The sequence below is a fragment of the Chelonoidis abingdonii genome, chromosome 4, assembly GCF_003597395.2.
Source record: "Chelonoidis abingdonii isolate Lonesome George chromosome 4, CheloAbing_2.0, whole genome shotgun sequence".
Lineage (NCBI taxonomy): Eukaryota > Metazoa > Chordata > Testudines > Testudinidae > Chelonoidis > Chelonoidis abingdonii.
This window is the reverse complement of record NC_133772.1, coordinates 139472667-139491088: the sequence shown is the minus strand read 5'-3', so window position 1 is coordinate 139491088 and position 18422 is coordinate 139472667. Positions and strand designations below refer to the sequence as shown.

Genomic DNA, 18422 nt, shown 5'->3' with positions numbered 1-18422 from the left:
TATTCACTTTGTTCACACCATTCATGATTTTATAGAACACTAACATATCCCACCTTAGTTGTCTCTTTTCTAAGACGGCAGAGACCCATTCTCTCTAATCTTTCTTCCTACTGAAGCTGTTCCATCCCCCTAATCATTTCTGTTGCCCTTCTCTGTATTTTTTCCATTTCTAAAATATCTTTTCTGAGACGGAGTGACCAAATTTGCATGCAGTATTAAAGAAGTGGGCGTACCATGGATTTACATAATTGCATTATGATATTTTCTGTCTTATCATTTATCTCTTTCCTAATAGTTCCTAACATCGTTAGCTTTTTTGATTCCCACTGCACATTGAACAGATATTTTCTAACTATCCATGATGACTCCAAGATCTTTTTCTTCAGTGGCAGTGGCTAACTTATATCCCTACACGGTGTGTGTATAATAGGAACTTTTTTCCAATATGCGTTACTTTGCACTTATTAAAATTGAATTTCATCTGCCATTTTGTTGCCCAGTCACCTAGTTTTGTCAGATCCCTTTGTAACTCTTTGCCGTCAGTAATGGACTTAGTTATCTTGAGAAATTTTGCACAGTCTAAAAACTATGCCACCTCATTATCTTCTTTTCCAGATAATGTATGAATAAATTGAACACCACAGGTCCCAGTACAGATCCTTGGCGAATCCTTCTCTTACTGATCGTTTATTCCAGTTTCTTGTGTCCTGTGTTTTAATCAGTTACTGATCCATGAGAGGACCTTCCCTCTTATCCCATGACTGCCTACTCCAGGGGTTGGCAACCTTGGGCACATGGCCCAACAGGGTAATCCACTGGCAGGTCGCAAGACATTTTGTTTACGTTGACCATCCACAGGCATGCTCCCCTCCCCCCACAGCTCCCAGTGGCTGCAGCTCGCCATTCCTGGTTAATGGGAGCTGCAGTAAATGCCAGGCCGCAGAGACATGCTGGCCACCACTTCCCGCAGCTCCCATTTGCTGGAAATGGTGAACTGTGGGCTCTGGGAGCTGCCAGGGGCCAAGCCTGCAGACCGTCACAAAACGGCTCACGGCCCTCCAGCGGATTACCCAGATGGGTTTTGTGCAGAAAGTTGCCAATGCCTGGCCTTCTTTGTTTAACTGCCTTTGGTGAAATACCTTGTCTGAGGCTTTCTGAACATCCAAGAAACTATATCCACTGGATCACCCTTGTTCACATGTTTTTCACACCCTCAAAGAATTCTAGTAGATTGGAGAGGCATTATTTCCCTTTACAAAGGCTGTATTGACTCTTCTGCAACAAATCATGTTCATCTATTTGTCTGATAATTCTGTTCATTTCTGTAGTTTTAATCTATTTGCCTGTTACAGCCTGTAATTGTCTGGATCACCTCTGGAGCTTTTTAAAAAATGTGGTGACATTAGCTATCCTCCAGTCATCTGGTAGAGAAGCTGATTTAAATGATATGTTAGATACTACAGTTAACAGTTCTGCAATTTCATATCTGAGTTCCTTCAGAACTCTTGGATGAATACCATCTGGTCCTGGTGACATATTACAGTTTAATTTATCAAACTGTTCCCAAACCTCTTCTATCAACCTCAATTTGGGACTGTATCTCAGTTCTGTCATCTAAAAATGAAAGGCTCAGGTGTGGGAATTTCCCTCACATCTTCTGCAGTGAAGACCAATGCAAAAAATTCATTGAGCTTCTCTTCAATGGCCTTGTCTTCCTTTAACACCTCTACTGTCTACCAGCGCCATTGATTGTTTGGAAGGCTTCATCCTTCTGACAGCAAAAAACAAAAACAAAAACAAACACCACCCGTTTATTTTTGCATCTTTGCTAGATGCTCTTCAGTTCTTCTTTGGTCTCTCTATGTATATTTTTATTTGACTTTCCAGAGTTATGTTCCTTTCTGTTTTCCTCATTTTCAGTTGATTATCCACCACAACTCCCAAATCTTTTTCAAAGTCACTGCTTCCCAAGATAGAGTCTCTCATCCCCTAAGTATGGCCTACCTTCTTTATACCATATGTATGCATTTACATCTACCCATTAAAATGCATATCGTTTACTGTGCCCAGCTTACAAAATGATCCAGAGAGCTCTGTATCAGGAACCCGTCCTCTTTACCAGTCCCTCAATTTTTATGTCATCTGAAAATTCTATCAGTTGTGATTTCATGTTTTCTCTCAGGTCACTGATAAAAATGATAAATAGTAACATATCCCTGCTTCATGATGATTCCCCATTTATAACTACATTTTAAGACCAATCAGTTAGCCAGGTTGTATCCATTTAATGTGTGTCATGTTAATTTTATGTCATTCTAGGGTTTTTTTAATCAAAATTCCATGCAGTACAAAATCCAATGTCTAACAAATGTCTGTGTCTGTTACATCAACACTATTACCTTTGTCAGCCAAACTTGTAATTTCACCAAAAAGAGATATCAAGTTATTTAGACAGGATCCACTTTCCACAAACACATATTGATTGGTCTTGATTATATTACCCTCCATTCATTTTTATTGAGTTCTTTATAGAGTCATAGAAAAATAGGACTGAAGGGGACCTGAAGAGGTCATCTAGTCCAGTCTCCTGCATTCATGGCAGGATTAAATATTATCTAGACCATCCCTGACAAGTATTTGTCCAACCTGCTCTTAAAAATCTATAATGATTGAGATTCCACAACCTCCCTAGGCAACTTATTCCAGGGTTTAACCACCCTGATAGTTTCCTAACGTCCAACCTAAACTGAACCCCAATTTAAGCCCATTGTTTCTTGTCGTATCCTGAGGGTTAAGAAGAACAGTTTTTCTCCCTCCTCCTTGTAACAACCTTTTATGTACTTGAAAACTGTTATCATGGCCCCTCTCAGCCTTCTCTTCTTCAGACTAAGCAAACCAAATATTTTTAATCTTCCCTCATAGGTCATGTTTTCTTGACCTTTAATCATTTGTGTTGCTCTTCTCTGGACTTTCTCCAATTTTTCCACATCTTTCCTGAAATGTGGCACCCAGAACTGGACACAGTACTACAGCTGACACCTAATGACAGCGTGTGTGAGGAAGTGGGAATGTTCTTGCTGTGTTATGTGAATGCTGAGTGGGGAGTATTGACCTTGGAACGTTGCAGGGGAGTTTTGCTGGGATGGCCTGCCTTGGGGAAGGGAGGATACATGAGCAGGTAACCTGAGAACCCAGGAGGGAGGTTGGAGGCCAGGTAACACCTCTGCCCAGGAAACTGGACAAAGGACACAAAGGCTGGGAGAGTAGCCGGGGGAAGGCCAGAAAGGAGTCGGCTGGAGAGAGTTTCAGTTTGGAGCTGGCTGGGAAATGGAGAGGGGTGCCCCAACGGGGCTTGGGCTTCCCAATGGGGCTGTGGCCTCCCTGGGGCCCCAGATGGACCTAACTAAAGGGGGTCTTGTTGTCTGTACTGGCAAGACCTGTCTTGGACTGTTCCTGTCGTCTAAATAAACCTTCTGTTTTACTGGCTGGCTGAGAGTCATGGTGAACTGCAGGAAGCCGGGGGTGCAGAGCCTTGTCTCCCCCACATTCCATGACAGTGTGGACTAGAGCAGAAGAATTATGTTTTATGTCTGGCTTACAACATTCCTGCAAATACATCTCAAAATGATGTTTGCTTTTTTTGAAACAGTGTTACGCTGTTTACTGATATTTAGCTTGTGATTCTCTATGACCCTGAGAGACTTTTCTGCAGCTTTCCTTCCTAGGCAGTCATTTCCCATTTGGTATGTGTGCAACTGATTGTTCCTACCTAAGTAGAGTATATGGCATTAGTCCTTATTGAATTTTATCCTATTTACCTCAGACCATTTCTCCAGTTTGTCCAGATCATTTTGAATTTTAGTCCTGTCCTCCAAAGCACTTGCAACCCCTCCCAACTTGGTATTGTCCGCACATTTTATAAGAGTACTCTGTATGTTATTATCTAAATCATTGATGAAGATATTGAATATATCTGGACTCAGAACTGATCCCTGTGGGACCTACTTGTTATGCCCTTCCAGCATAACTATGGACCAGTGACAACTACTCTCTGGGAATGGTTTTCCAACTAGTTATGCACTCAGCTTACAGAAGTTTGGTTGTATTTCCGTAGTTTGTTTTTCTTTTATAAGAAGGCTATGTGAGACAGTATCAAAAGCCATACTAAAGTCAAGATATATCACATCTACTGCTTCCCCCCATCCACAAGGCTTGTTACCCTGTCCAAGAAAGCTAGCGGGTTGGTTTGACACAATTTGTTCTTGACAAATCCATGCTGTTACTTATCACCTTATTATCTTCTAGGTATCTGCAAATTGATTGCTTAATTAGTTTCTTCATTATTTTTCTGGATGCTGAAGGTGAGCTGACTGGTCTGTTATTTCCTAGGTTGTCCGTATTTCCCTTTGTGTAGATGGGCACTATATTTGCCCTTTTCCTGTCCTCTGTAATCTCTCCCATCTTCCATGACTTTTCAGAGATAATTGCTAATGGCTCAGATATCTCCTTAGTCAGCTCCTTGCGTATTCTAGGACGTATTTCATCAGGTTCTGGTGACTTGAGGATGCCTAACTTTTCTAAGTAATTTTAACTTGGTTCCCCCTCCCTCCATATTTTAGCCTCATTTTCACTGGCATTCACTATGTTAGCTGTCCAATTGCTACTAACCCCTTTGGTGAAAACTGAGACAAAGAAGTCATTTCTACATTTTCTGTTACTGTTTTCCCTGCCTCATTGAGTAATCACTGAGTATCAGCAACTTGATAATCTTGCTCAGGATAGATGTCAGGCTCACAGACTATAATTACCTGAGTTATCCCATTTGCTCTTTTAAAATATTAGCACATCAGTTTTCTTCCAGTTTTCTGGAACTATCCCAGTGCTCCCGAGCCCACTCTGTTAAAACCCTTGGATGCAAGTTATCTGGATATGCTGATAGAAATAAGGGCACAAGGATGTGTTCTTATAGGAAGCAGCGAGATGAAGGAACTCTCCACTGTGAGAAAGCACATTTACATTGCAAGTACAACATGTCAGAATATCCAGATTCTTAACTGATGAACAGTTCTTCATACTCTTCCCTCTTAGTGTTCACGGAAGGTGCTTGCTTCACCTACGGCAATGGGAAACTTATATAGGCTCCTATTACCCCCCACCCCCTGTCCCAATTTTTCACACTTGCTGGTCACCCTACCTGAAAGACTCTTCTTCACCATTTCTGTGGTTCTCGTTTTCTGTGCTATGGCTCGTTCTTAGGGTTAAATGTCACTTTTTGTTAAATGTTTTAAAATTAAAAATAACAATTAAGGTGTTAGACAATGAGTAACCATCCTCAGCTCAGCAAATTCTGCCACGTCCACATTGTAGGGCAAGGTTATGCCACACGGCACTTCGCAGTGCAGTCTGTGAACAGAGACCAAGGGAAACTGCTGTCATTTTTTACTGTTAAAATGAAAATTGATGCCAAATCCCCCCTAAAACCTAATGGTGGCTGAAACAGAGTCCATGGAGTCAGGTGGCTTTGGCGCTGACGTGGTTAAGCTGTGGCTCCATCTCAGCACGGACCAAAGAATTCCCTATAAGCAGCGTGCTATAGAAATGAATGACTAGCTGCTGCCCTAATAACGAACTGAGGTCATGTGAAGAGCTAATGAAATTGAAATTATGGTCTGGAATTAATTCAGTGAGCAGGGGAATGAAATATCACAAACATCACAGAGAAGTAATGCTCTTTTTCACTCTGCTGCCTACCTCTAGTATCACCTTTCCTCCCTCTCCCCATCTTTTATCAGAACAAATTCATTTCACTTGATGCGGCAGCAGCTGCCATGTCTCTGTATGGGGAAGTTTAACACATTTTCATTTTGTGCATCACAACCGAGGGAATCAAAGGGAAAGCAGCTCGTTAGAAGCTAACCTAGAAAATTAACAAAACAAGCCCAACTTCTTTACAGTGAACATTTCAGGTAGCTGATGTGATTCCGAGCACAAGGAGGGTCTCCCTCCATTGGAGACTCACCACGGAAGCAGGTTTTTGGTAGGAATGAAACACAACAAACTCTAGTGGCTGCTGCTATCACAACTGACTCAAATATTATCTGTGAGCACAAAGGTCAAGTCAGAGGGCTGTTGAGCACATCTGCTCCTCCAGTTCTTGAGAGAAGTCACGATCATCAAGGCTTCACAGATGGGTAGAAGAGACCAAAGGAAAGGCCGGGGCACTCCCTCCACTAGGAAGGGAGGGCAGGAGGGGGTAATTTTGTGGGCTTTCCTGGGGGACTTTCCCTCAGATTCTTTGAGCAGAAGTTTGTACTCCTCACCAAAAGCAGCAGGGCGTCCCACCGGCAGAGCCAATGATCTACACTATGGGGTACGCCGGTACCGTCCATGGGATGGTTGTGTGCCTGTGCACTGGCCCTGGGGCTCTTGCATCCATTCATGACAATGATGAATCTGCACTTCCAGGTGCTCCCAGCACCTTCACCCCCTAGAGAGAAACCCCAACGCACAAAGGGGGACTGCGAAGAGCTAATTCAGTCTGAGAGCTGGGGGATGGAGGGTGTATTTTTCACTTAGCCTCATCTCCACCCCCGCTCCTGGACACCTGGCCCCACACAGGTTCCTCTGTGGTGTGAAGGGAAAGGGGAAAAGAATAGTGCCCCTCCCTTCCGTGCTGGAGCGAGGTCAGTGTGTAGGGGGCATCCCTGGCATCCTGAAGGGCCACATTCACTGGCATGCTCTCGATACTTCATGCTGCTCTGCTGATGCAAAGCAGCTGTACATGTTGCTCAAGTGGCCAGTGGGACTGGGTGTACGAGCTGCTATGAACGGCAGCACAAGGTAGCCAGGTAGCCATGGCAGTGTCAATCAGCGAGCTGCTGCCCTGCTAACACACCTCACAGGAATCCGTCTCTGGCTGAAGAGTAGCAATCCTGCACCCCACCCACCCAGTAGGGTCTGAACTTTACTTACCAGGAAGGTGTACTTCAAAGCCTGCTTGGGACCATGCAGTGATGATGATAGCATACCTCACCCTTCTATAGTACTGACGACAGAAATATCAGAAAGTGGTGCTGCTTCTGTACTAATTTAATTAACTCTTATCACAGACCCATGAAGGTACTTTAGGTGAACTATTTTCGAAATGTTGCAGACGTGCAATGGAAACAAAGCGATTAGGTGACTAGCCTGAGGTCACCCAGGTTAACTGCGGAGCTGGAACAGAATTCCAGTCTCTTGCCTGCTGGTCCTGTGTTCTAATCTCTAGACCAAGTTGACTCCCATGTGTTTTTACCCATTCTGCACTGACCAGGAAAGACATCCTCAAACCATGTTAAAACAGGTTCAGCTAAATAAGCTTATTTTTGTAATGGAAATGAGGCCTTTAATGCGACCATTATTTAACATGGGCAATCTAAGGCCTCACTTCAGCAAACCACTTGAACACATGACTGAATTTAATCAAAGTCAATGGTACTTAAGCATGTGGTTAGGTGTTTTGCAGAATCAGAACCTAAGAAACAAATTACAGCTGAAGCTAAACCACTTTTAAAGCGTTGTTGTTGCTAATTTTTGGACTAGGCCAGGCTGTTTTTGACAGGCAGGGTGTTTTGCGGGAGGAACCATGGCAAGAGCAACAAGGCCAACTTTCAGCAGTTAAAATTAGAACCAGGTGCCCAGATCATCAGCTGGCACAAGCTGGCTGAGATCCACTGATGTCTCCTGCACCACACTGATTCACACCTTATCAGAATCTGACCTAAACTATACAAAAGGATTTGAGACACATAACTAGAACTTTTAAATCAACACCAGGTTCTCAGTATGGAAACTTTGGAGATATCTCTCAATATTCAGAAGGTCCAAGGGAATGGAGAGGCATAGAGGACATGTGTGGATGGCAGCTTGGCCAACGTGTAGGAAAACAAAGCTTACCCACAAAGAGTTCTCCAACCATCCACGGAAAACATATGGTTCTTGTTGGAGATTCAATACCTAGAAGAAGAGAAAGAAAATTCTCAGGGGGACAGGCAGACAAGAGGACAGTGTGCTGACTTCCCAGAGGCATGGCATAAAACGTCATTCTAAGATTGGATAGGATTTGAAGTCTATGGGCATGGATAAACTCGTGATGGTTCACGTAGGTACCAAGGACACTGTGTTGTGAGATACTTGCAGATAACACTTGACTTCAGGGAACTCAGACGCATGCTGAAGAAGAAGAATCTCCAAGCAATCTTCTTTGAGATCCTTCCTGTCCCATGGGCAAAGGAAGGACAAAGGCAGAAAATTCTGGAAGTGAACTGCTAGCTAGAGAAGTGGTGTAGAGTGGAGGATTTGGGTTTTGTGGAACTCTGGTCCACTTCCTGTAGGGAGAGGGAGCTGGATAGTTTGGATGGCCTCAACTCAGTAGAAGAGAGACCAATATCCTTGGGGAAGACTGGCTTCAGTTGTCAGGAGTGGCTTAAACTAATAGCAAAAGGAAAAGGTAAAAAGAGGGAAGATATGAGCACTTAGCACAAAATCAAGATGTTGAGAAAAAAACTAATCAAGAAACAAAAGAACATGAACAGAAAAAATTCTTGAATTGCCTATATGTCAATGGTAGGAGCTTAGGTAGCAAAAAGGAGAAAATGAAATGTTTATTAGCATAAATTAGCATAAATTGAATCTAGTTAGTATTACTGAAACCTGGTGGGATGATTCACAATATTAGAATGTTGAAGTCAATGGTTATAATCTATTTAGGAAGCACTGAGTGGGCAAAAGGGGAGGAGAGAATGACATCCTGTGAAAAAAAAATGGCATTTTCTGTTTCTGAGTCACTGATAACTCGGAAGAAAATGATCCTGAATGCTTATGGATCTCTATCCAAACTGATAAAGCACAAGATGGGGTATTAGTTGATGGCTGCTAGAGACCCCCAAATCACACTAGGGAACAGTATGACTGCCTCATTACATCTATCTATATGTGATAACTGGGGACTTCAATTTGAGTGACATATGATCAGGTGTCATCCTGCCAGTAATAATGAGCTTGGAATTTCTAAACATTACACATGACAATTTCCTAACTCAGAAAGTGTTGCAGCCAACACAGCAAAGTTCTATATTAGACTTTGTTCTACCAGATGAATAGGAACCGATCACAGAAGTAAAAGTTAACATTAGTTTGGGTACAAGTGATCATGCCTTGACTACTTTTATAACGTGCAAGCAGAATAAAGGCCAGACCAGTGGTATATATCCTGGTGTTTTAACAGGGCCAGTTTCACAAAGATGAAAACAAGTATGAGCCAAATCAGCTGGGAGGAATAATTTAATCAGAGAAATGTGAACAATCATTGGGAATCATTTAAGAGCACCTTACTAGATGCCCCCAAAGCCACAACTCCAAGGAAGGAGGCTGTGCTGGTAAAAAAGTGACCTAGTTTAGATGGGAAGTGAAAGCAGCCCTGAAAATAAATATATATTTTATATATATATATAGGCTTAAACCCCCTCAGCCAGATAATCACAAGGACTGGATACGGGTACAGGTTCAGGAGTGGAACTACCATCAGCCACCTCCTCTACATGGATGACATCAAGCTGTATGCTAAGAATGAACGAGACATCGACTCGCTAATCCACCTGACGCGGATCTACAGTGAGGATATCGGGATGTCATTCGGACTGGAGAAGTGTGGCCGGATGGTAGTGAAGAGAGGGAAGGTAGTCAAGACTGATGGGGTGGAACTACCAGCGGGCCACATAGCAGACATACAGACCAGCTACAAGTACCTTGGCATCCCGCAGTCACATGGAAACCACGATGAGGAGGCAAGGAAGACAGCAACATCCAAGTATCACCAAAGGATAAGACAGGTCCTGAAGAGCCAGCTCAGTGGGAAGAACAAGATCCACGCCATCAACGGATACGCCCTGCCGGTCATCAGATACCCTGCCGGTATAGTGAGCTGGCCAAAGGAGGACATGGAGGCTGCCGATGTGAAGACCCGGAAGCTCCTCACAATGCATGGAGGTTTCCACCCCAAGTCCAACACCCAGAGACTGTATACTAGCCGGAAAGAAGGCGGGCGGGGCTTGGTGAGCGTCAAAGCCACTGTCCTGGATGAAACCCGGAACATCCAGGAGTACATCAGTAAGATGGCCCCCAAAGATGAGCTGCTGAGAGAATGCCTGAGGCAGCAGCAGACATGGGAGGAAGACCAAGCAGAAGAAGTGCCATGGCAAGACAAGACCCTGCATGGGATGTACCATCGACAGATAGCTGAGGTGGCTGACATTGGGAAATCCTACCAGTGGCTGGAAAGGGCTGGACTAAAAGACAGCACTGAGGCACTGATCATAGCAGCACAGGAACAGGCACTGAGCACCAGATCCATTGAAGCAGGGGTCTACCACACTAGAGAGGACCCAAGGTGCAGACTGTGCAGAGAGGCCTCAGAGACAGTCCAACACATAGTGGCAGGATGTAAGATGCAGGCAGGAACAGCATACACTGAACGGCACAACCAAGTGGCTGGCATTGTGTACAGGAACATCTGCACAGCGTATGGGCTAGACCCTCCCAAGACCAGATGGGAGATTCCACAGAAGGTTGTGGAGAATAGCAGGGCTAAGATTCTGTGGGACTTCCAGATCCAGACGGACAGGCAGGTACTGGCCAATCAACCAGACATCGTGGTAATAGACAAGGACCAGAAGACAGCGGTGGTGATAGATATAGCAGTGCCAAGTGACAGCAACATCAGGAAGAAGGAATATGAGAAGCTGGAGAAGTACCAGGGCCTGAAAGAGGAACTAGAGAGGATGTGGAAAGTGAAGGCCAAAGTGGTCCCAGTGGTGGTAGGAGCACTCGGGGCTGTGACTCCTAAGCTGGGTGAGTGGCTCCAACAGATCCCAGGAACAACATCAGAGCTCTCTGTCCAGAAGAGTGCAGTGCTAGGAACAGCTAAGATACTGCGCAGAACCCTCAAACTCCCAGGCCTCTGCCAGAGGTTGAGGAAGACACATACCACCCATAGGGGTGAGAGGGGAATTTTTTATATATATATATATATATACATATAAAAATTCCCCTCTCATCACTATGGGTGGTATGTGTCTTCCTCAACCTCTACCAGAGGCCTGGGAGTTTGAGGGTTCTGCACAGTATCTTAGCTATATACAAAAGACCCCCTAATGCTTCACCTGCCTACCTCAAATATGAGAGTGACAAGAACTAGGAGAGTCGTGCCAGCTCGGATGTCGCCCGGATTAACAAGGTCCGTGCCAGATGTTGAGGAACCAGGACAATCTGACGATAAGTGGGCTACTGGAACAAACCATTCATGGATGATATATATAACACAAATGGAAGAAAGGGGAAATAGTAATGAATATAAATCAGAAGTTAAGAATTGTAGAAAACTGACAAGAGAAACCAATGGACACAAGGAGAAATCTATGGTCAGAAGAATCAAGGACAAGATAAAGATTTAAAAAAAAAATACATTATGAAAAAAAAAATTATCTTGACTATAATATTGGTCCGTTACAAGGTGGAGATGGTAGAAATATCAACAGTAACCCAGAAAAGGAAGAGACGTTCACTAAATATTCCTGTTCTGTAATTGGGGATAAAACAGATGATGGAGTCTCATCATATGGTGATGATAACACTATTTCCATTCCACTAGTATCTCTGGAGACTGTAACCCAGATGTTACTAAAGTCAGACGTTTTAAAATCAGCAGGTCCAGATAATTTGCATCCAAGGGTGTTAACAGAGTTGGCATAGGAGCTGACTGGACTGTTCATGTTGTTTTTCAATGTCTTGGAACACTGGGGTAGTTCCAGAAGACCTAATGTTGTGCCAATATTTAAAAAAGGTAAACTGGATGATGCAGGTAATTTACAGGCTGCCAGCCTGACATCGATCCTGGGCGAGATAATGGAGCGGCCAGTACGGGACTCAATTAATAGTGAACTAAAGGAAGATAATGTAATTAATGCAAATCAATATGGGTTTATGGAACATAGAACCTGTGAAACTAACTTGATATCTTTCTTTATGAGATTTCTAGTTTGGTCGATAAAGTTAACATTGTTGATATAATACATTTAGACTTTTGTATAGCATTTGCCGTGGTGCTGCATCTTTTGATTAACAAACTAGAATGATATAAAATTACCATCGTGCACACTAAATGGATTTAAAAACTGGCTAACTGATAGGTCTCAAAATGTAACTGTAAACAAAGAACCATCATTGACCAAGTCTGTTGGGGGTGAGGGGGAGGTTCTACAGAGTTCAGTTCTTGACCCTGTGTGATTTCACATTTTTATCAATGACCTGGAAGAAAACACAAAATCATCATTGAAAAAAATTATAGATGATTAAAAAAACATGGAGGGAGTGTTAAATAATGAAAAGGGCCAGTAATTGATACAAAGTGATCTGGATCTCTTGGTAAACTGGATATAAGCAAACAATGTGCATTTTAATACATCTAAATGTAATCTAGGAACAAAGAATGTAGACCATGCTTACCAAATGGAAGACTCTATGGATAAAATGACTGACAAAGATTTGGGAGTTGTGATGGATAATCAGCTGAACATGATCTCCCAGTGTGACACTGTGACCAAAAGAACTAGTGCAGTTGTGGCATGTATAAACAGTGGATTTTCGAGTATGAGCAGAGAGGTTATTTTACCTCTGTATTTGGCACTGGTGCAACTGCTGCTAGAATATTGTGTCCTGTTCAAGAAGGATATTGATAAACTGGAGAGGGTTCAGAGAAGAGCCATGAGAATGAGGAAGGATTAGAAAACATGCTTTGTAAGACTGAAGGAGAGCAATCTATTTAGCTTAACAAAGAGGAGGTTAAGGAATGACTTGATCACAGTCTACAATTACCTACATGGAGAACAATCCAACAGAGAAAGATGAGACACAATCCAACAGCTGGACATTGAAGCTAGTCAAATTCAAACTGAAAATAAGGCACCCATTTTTCAACGGTGAAAGTAATTGATTAATGGAACAATTTTCCAAGGGTTGTAGTGGACTGTCCATCACAGTCAATGTTTAAATCAAGACTGGATGTTTTTCTGAAAGCTCTGCTCTAGGAATTATTTTGGAGAATTACTCTGGCATGTGCTATGCAGAAAGTCAGACTAGATGATCACCATGGTCCCTTCTGGCCTTCAAATCTATGATTCTATGAGATACAATTGAATCTCATATTTTAGTAGTAGTAACACATATTAATAGGCTCTGCTGAGTGGCTACATGAATCTTTAGGGCTGTCATATGAAAAACTCTAAAGTTACTTTTTAATCTCATCTTCATAGACATTTTGTGCTATCAGGATTGTCCATCACATTTGCAGTACACACATTTTGCAGAGGCAGAGGTATCTTGATGTTTAGTAACTGCTTCTGAACTCATTTCAATCCCTATTAGATTATGATCCTGCGTACTGGCATTGTATGCACTTCACACTGTGTATTTCAGATTCAGATACAAAGGCAGAAGTTTCAACAGTTTCTGACTCAGACTCTTTGTGCCCAGTATATTACAGAGCTTACTAAATCTTTTTGTTCGAATGAGAAATAATTATACCCAAGGTAATTTGAGTATGTGTAAGAACTGGTGTTCAGTTGCAATGATATAGCTTGCTTTTTTTTTTAATACATGCAGAATATGCCATGAACTTTTCATCACTACAATGTATATTATTGAGGACAACTATTTAACAAGATTTTTAACACAGAGACACGAAGAGAACAAAGCTCAAGCCAATCTTAACTGAATTAAAAAGTTACAAGAGATAAAATTCTCATGCTTCAGGGCATCCCTGTTTGTGCGTGCCCCTTGTCACAGCTGCCCATTGCACAGCTGATCAGGTTCATGATGGGGGGTTAGATCCTGTGGTAAATAATGAAGTATAAGCCATTGCTGGAGGCAGGATAATGAGGCAGTCTGTCTAATGGTCTGTTCCAATGTAGTGATTCTCATGTTACTACAACCTTAGCGCCACAAATGATGCAGATTCAAAACAAAACAAAAAAAAATGCATTTGAAAGCAGCTCATGAGACAGAAATTTCTTTCAATATCTAGATCTAAACTAGCAACATTAAGATGAATAATAATAATGCATTAAAACTATAGCTGGAAACAGGACAAACATCAATAAGGACTGTAACAGAGTCTACACACTGCTGCAGTCTGACAATGTCCTGTTGTTCACTTCCCGGCACCCAATGGTGCGCTAGCCACCGCACAAAGCTATGAGACAAAGCAGCTCTGGTCCCAGGGAGCTCACAGTCCAACACCAACAACATGAGACAGACTAGAAAAGCCATCCAGAGTGGCGACGGTTACTGCAGTGCTTATTATGGCCTATTCCATCTGGTTTGAATATTCTCGAATGGAACACGGTGAATGCTGAAGCCTGGGTTTGCCAAGCACCCGAGCACTTTTGGACGTTTAAGCAGGTTGGAAGTTTAAGTCCCATTGAAGTGAATGAGGTTTCATCAGGCGGTGAAATGCTTTGCGGAGCTGGGCTGTTAGTCCGGCATTGGGCCCCGGTGGAGCCCAGCAGACACCATGTCAGCCGGGGCAGCCGCTGTGCGGAGAGCTATGTCTGACTAACATCTGCTCAGGAGGGAACCTCTGTCTACGTGAGAAGGCACATGCAAGACCCATTCAGACCACTGCCTCCGCAGGGCCTGCCAGCCATGTACCCCACTAGTGCCAGATGGGACAGGGGTCTGTGACATGGAAACGGACTGATACCAGCAATGGACTCCACACAGACAGATGCCAACTCCCGGCTAGCTGGTAATAGCAGGCTGGTGTCAGACACAAACCCGTGACCCAAGAGCCATCTGCCTCCCAGTAGCAATGCTCCAAGCCATCCTTCGGAGCTGGTTTTCAGGGGTAGTTTGCACCTAGCTTCTACAGATGTGTGTGGGGCACGGGAGGGCTCAGGGACCTAACCCCACCCCCGGCCACATGGCCCATGGAACTGCAATGCCTGACTGTGACTTTTGTGCTCAGGGGGGCAGAGACGTGATCACAACTCGTCATGATGCCCAATGACCTTCCAAGGTGACCACCTGTCCCGAACGGGCGGGACAGTTCCGAAATGCAGTGCTCAAGTCACAGTCCTGGGCTGAATGACTCCGGGATGGTATTTGTCCCAGATTCCACGGACAGCACCAGCCTTTTCCGAGTGGGGGGAGAGGGCTGAGATGGGCCTTAGTCCCCCCTTGTCAAAGCCTCCTCTCTGGGCCAGGCCAGAAGCCAGAGCCAGGCAGTAGTAAGAGCTGCCCAGAGAGCCCAGGCTGCTATGGGAAGTCCTGGACCCTCCACCTGCCATGGGCAGCATGCCCTGAGGGGGTGGAGGAACAGGGGCCGAGGCCAAGCGGGGGGTGGGGGCTCAGGGGAAGAGGGGAAGGGGCGGGACCTGTAGGGAAGAATAGAAGCAGGGGCGGGGCCACACAGGGGACAGGGCTCCTGCATGTGTCCTGCTTTTGCCTTTTAAAAAGATGGTCAGCCTAGGCCAGCCCTATTCCCCAGGGGTGTGCAGTGCTCACCGGGCTGGGGGGTGGGGGGGGCAGAGTCTGTTATCCCCCCGTCCCTCACACACACTCTGGGGATGGAGGCTGAGCCTGTTATCCCCCTCCCTGACACAAACAGACACATACACACCGGGGACGGAGGCAGAGGCTGTTATCCCTCCCCCTGACACAAACAGACACATACACACCGGGGGTGGAGGCAGAGGCTGCTATCCCCCCCCCCCACGCAACAGACACAATACACACCGGGGATGGAGGAAGAGCTGTTATCACCATCCCCTGACACAAACAGACACATACACACCGGGGCAGCGGAGGCAGAGGCTGATATACTCCACTCTGACACCAAACAGACCTACGCACAACCGGGGGTGGAGGCAGAGGCTGCGTATCCCCCCCAACGCAACAAGACACTCCACACGGGGATGAGGCAGAGACTTTTATCCCTCCCTGAACACAAAGACACATCAAACTTCACGGGGATGAGCAGAGCTATTATTCCCCACCCTGACGACAAACGACACATACACACCAGGGGTGAGGGCAGAGCTGTATCCCGCCCAACACCCAGACAATACAGACACACGACGGGATGGAGGCAGAGCTGTTTCCTCCGCCCCGACGACAAAACAGACACATACACACTGGGGATGGAGCAGACGCTTTATCACCACCCCCTACCACGCAAACACAACACATACACAGTCCGGGATGGAGGCAGAGCCTGTTATCCCACCCCCCCCAACATCAACAGACACCAACACACCGGGGTGGAGGCTAGAGCCTTGTTATCTCTCCCCCGAAAGAACAACGAGGTTATATTCATGTACTCTATTATCATCACCGAGATGGAGGCAGAGCCTGTTATTCCCCTCCTCTTTTCCGACACAAACAGAGACACAATACATCTACCGGGGGGTGGAGTCAGAAGCCCTGTATCTCCTCTTATCCGCCTCGACACAAACAGACACAATACACACAGGGGATGGAGGCAGAAGCCTGCTAACTCCCACCACCACCAGACACCAACACAGACACAACACTCTGGGTGGTAGGCAGAAGTCTGTTTCTCCACACACACACAAACACATGTGCGCGCAGCGCACACACGTACACGGCATGCATGCGTGCACACTACATTCCTTGGGATATCGCGCAACACGCACACGCATGAAATCTTCACGCACACGATTTACCCCACTTGCGAACGGGTCGGCAGAGGCAGGGAGACATCAAAGCTTCACACCCACTCCTGCTCGCACTAGTGTAGGGGGCTAGTTTGTTGCCAGTGGCGGCAGGGCGAGAGCAAGAGCTTGAGTCTCTAGTATGTCCGCAAAGCTCGGATAGATCATGAGGATAGGGCCGGACTGGAAGGACTCGTCTAAGGATGAAGGTCAATCATAGTCACAAGGAGTCAACTTCCTGCCCTCATTTGGCAGACCAAATATTCTTGTCTGGTGCTGATCCCTGATAGGTGAGGACTATTTATCTAACCTACTCTAATAGCTCCGAGATGGAGATTCCACTATACCTCCCTAGGCAATTTATCCGGTGTTTACCACTGACAGTTCAGGACTTTTTCCTAATGCCCAACCTAAATCTCCTGCTGCAGCTTTAAGCCATTGCTTCTTGTTCTAGGCATTAGAGCTAGTGACAGTTTTCTCCCTTCCCCTGATGACCACCCTTTTAGATACCTGAAAACTGCCTATCATGTCCCTATCAGTCTTCTCTTTTCCAGACTAAATAACCCAGTTCTTCAAGCCTTCCTTCATAGGTCATGTCTCAAGACCTATCATTCTCTTGCTCTTCTCTGGACCCTCTCCAATTTCTCCACATCTTTAAATCTTGAGAACACTGCGGTGCACCAGCAACTGGACAACAAACTACAAAATGAGGCCTGAGCCGAGCGAAGAAGTAGAGCAGCCACGAAATGATTATCATGTCTTGCCACAACAACACCTGTTAATGCATCCCAGAACATGTTTGCTTTTTGCACATGCATCACCACTGTTTGACTCATATTTAGCTTGTGGTCCACTATAACCCTAAGATACCTTGCTGCCGTCTCCTTCCTCAGACAGCTCTCAATTCACAGTCTGTATGTGTTAAACTGAGATGTTACATCATCCTAAAAGAGAAACTTTGCATTGTCTTTGTTAAACTCCAATCCTGTTTTACCCTGCCATTTCTCCAATTACTCCAGATCATTTTGAATTATGGGACCTGTCCTCCAAAGCAGTTGCCAATCCCTCCAAGTTGGTATCATCTGCAACTTAATACGCTTATTTCTATGACCAACATCTCCAGTTGTTGATGAAGATATTGAACAGAGCGGTCCCAACAGACGCCCTGCGGACCCCAACATATTATAACCTTCCAGAGTAGGATGGGAGCCTATTATAACTATCCTCTAAGGTACAGTTATCCAGCCAGTTATGCACCCCACCTTACTAGTAAAGCGCCCATCTAAATGTATTTGCCAGTTTATTATTGATAAGCATACTCATGCGACGACTTATCCACATGCCTTACTCAAAGTCAGGTATACACATCCACCGTTATCCTTATCCAGAGACTCATTATCCTATCAAAGAAAGCTATCAGATTGGTTTGACATGATTTGTTCTTTACAAATCCATGCTGGCTATTTCCTATCACCTTACCACCTTCCAAGTGTTTGCAGATGATTTCCTTAATTACTTGCTCCATTATCTTCCAGATGCAGCAGGTGCAGGGTTAAGGTCCGAGTGGGACTTTCACACAGCAATGAACCAAAGCTGTTACCCCTTGCCCCGGGCAACGGGGGCTGTGAGGAGCTGGCCAAGGCTTCTCTTTGTCCC

General features: G+C 44.8%; 1 protein-coding gene across 8 annotated transcripts in view; it reads right to left on the bottom strand.

Annotated features, from left to right (window-relative positions):
* Window positions 1-18422, bottom strand: part of LRFN5 (leucine rich repeat and fibronectin type III domain containing 5) — a 161078-nt gene that overhangs the window by 32336 nt on the left and 110320 nt on the right. The window contains exon 1 of one of the 8 annotated variants that reach the window (XM_032765790.2): window positions 5195-5367. The exons of the other annotated variants lie outside the window; for them this stretch is intronic. The gene's annotated coding sequence lies outside the window, so the exon portion shown is untranslated. Of the gene's footprint in view, window positions 1-5194; window positions 5368-18422 lie in introns of those variants that run through there. 8 annotated transcript variants of the gene reach the window in all.